Source organism: Artibeus jamaicensis, unplaced genomic scaffold, assembly GCF_021234435.1.
Source record: "Artibeus jamaicensis isolate MK-2021 breed Jamaican fruit bat unplaced genomic scaffold, CSHL_Jam_final contig_240, whole genome shotgun sequence".
Lineage (NCBI taxonomy): Eukaryota > Metazoa > Chordata > Mammalia > Chiroptera > Phyllostomidae > Artibeus > Artibeus jamaicensis.
This window is the reverse complement of record NW_026521506.1, coordinates 8468610-8470989: the sequence shown is the minus strand read 5'-3', so window position 1 is coordinate 8470989 and position 2380 is coordinate 8468610. Positions and strand designations below refer to the sequence as shown.

Sequence of the window (2380 nt, the reverse complement as noted above, 5' to 3'; positions counted from 1 at the left end):
CAGAATCCAGCTGGATACCTCTTGCCCTGCAAGACAATGCTCAACTGACTGAGTCATGCCAATCAGGGCTCAAAATACCTTTGATTATATTAAGGAACATACAGAAATTGGACAATTTAGTGGTATAATTTAAGAATTGATTTAAAAAAGAATTGTCTTTGAATTGGAAGTATATTTCCAATACTTCCTTATGTATCTTGAATACTGTATATATTTAACATACCTTGAATCTTCCGGTAACCTGGTACAACTTTCAATATACATCTCAATGAAGCTCCTTGGGTTTTCACTGAGATATTTAAATTTTTTTCTTGTGTCTTTTTTTCTTGCTTACTTGTGTTTTTTGGCCATTGTTACAAGACCTTCTGGGACACTTTGATTTGCTGTTTCCAGAATTTTAATAATTTCAAGGGCACTCTTCCAAAAATTTTTAGTCTTAAGAATAATAATAATGGATATGCCAGTCTCCCCTGCTTTTCCAGTGCCATACTCTCTGTACATGTTCTTCAATATTCCATGGGATATCATAATTATATATGTGCATGATATCATGAAAATCAAGACTTCAGGATCTAAATCAGTAGCAATCAGTGTTTTCACAATTCTACTTTTAAAGCCATCTAATGTTTGCCCATGATTGTTCTGTTCTCTGTCCCCATGCAGTGATTGTACAGGTAGGCCTTGGATGCTTATATTGCTGGATGAATCATCAGCAACAAGTTTTCTGCTGGCAAACACAATGGCTTTGTGTTTAGGTGACATGCTCTGTAGGAATTCTTAGATAAAAGATTGTTTTTCTTCTTCTGTTCTAATAATTATATTTTGCTTCACTATATTACAGCAAAAAGATCCAGAGTACCAACATAAACAATTATAGGCTCTTTCAAGTGAGACTGTGCAAGACAACAAATGGTATCTGGCCAAGTTGTACATAAGAGTCTGTTGGTCCAGGCACACATCTAATAATATCTTCATTATCTGCTGTTCAAACTCCAGATCTAGCATTTTATCAGCTTCATCTAAGAGGAAGTAGGTGCTGCTTCTTACGTTGACAAAGGTATTTTGCAGATCATTCAGTTACTCAGGAGTTGCGATAATGATATCTATGCCTTTGGCAATATCTTTTACTTGTTCTTTTCTATTCTTACCACCACATATACAAATACTTTTAAGATTTTTATATGAATACTTAGAATATTCAGTTTCCACCTGGAGATCTAATTCTCCAGGCAGTGTAAAGACTAGCATGCCAGGACTATTGCTTTGTTCTCTAGGTGTTGGTTGAGAATTGATGTCAATAAACCCAGGCAATAAACAAGACAATGATTTGCCTGTTCCAGTGTGGGTGACTCCTATAATATCTATCCCTTGTAGAACAATTGGCCATGCCTGTGATTGAATTGATGTTGGCTGTTGAAATCCTGTTTTTTAAATGTTTTTCATCAAGTCGGGATAATTCTGGAAAACATCTTCAAATTTACAAGTCGGGTTGTGGTTAGAATGTTTTTTTTTGTCGTCTTTTAAGTCATTACACATAATATTGAAATTTTCCTTTATCCAAATGTCTACCTACACTTAACACAGTGAACTTGTTGCTTCAGACTCTATGCCCAAGTTTTTTTTAATTACTTGTAAATTTGCCCATTTTTGCCAGTCTGCAACTTCTGCCCTAATTTGATCCCAGTCTCTCAATGACTGAACCTGTTTAACAATGTAATCTGTGGTGAAGTCTCTTCCAACAGAGGGTTGAGAAGCAGCATTATCTGAACTGTAGTTTTCTTCTTGTTTTTTCACAAGTTTTAATAGCTGCTTTGGCCTTTGCTTTCACCTTCTTATTGCCAAAAATGTTTACCTCTGAGTTGGAATCACCCCTTATGGTCTGCATTTTGGTGTTTCTCACACTCTGGATGTCCTTTATTTTTCATCTATGGGGTCAATCACTGCCCCAATCACACTTTTTTTAAAATTTAAAGGCAAGAGCAGGTTCTCAGGGAGCAGCAGCTCTAGGCTCCTGGTGGCTGGGGGAGCCAACCCAGTCCTCACCTCTGCCCCTCTGCAACCTCTGCCTCCCTTGCTATCCTTGCAGGCCCTGCCAGCCCTGAGATCACTTAGAGGTGGCTCCACCCTCTTCTGATCTGGGGCCCAAGCCAGTGCTGCATGGTAGAGTTTGTGCAGACCTCCCCTTGCCTACCTCTGGTTGGGAGACTAGACTGAGGTTTCTTTCTGTTTTCACTATTTTCTTAAAAAATTATGTTATGGTTATTCAAGTACATTTGTCTGCATTTACCCCCAACCACTCTCCACTCCACCCCAGCCATCCTCACATCCCTTCCCTGATTCCACCTCCTCTTGGTTTTGACCATAGGACCTTTATAGTTGT

The 2380-nt window shown here is 38.4% G+C and overlaps 1 pseudogene; it reads right to left on the bottom strand.

Moving 5' to 3' along the window:
• Window positions 1–330: 330 nt before the first annotated feature.
• Window positions 331–1918, bottom strand: LOC119061586 (probable ATP-dependent RNA helicase DDX43; annotated as a pseudogene).
• Between the last annotated feature and the right edge of the window lie 462 nt (window positions 1919–2380).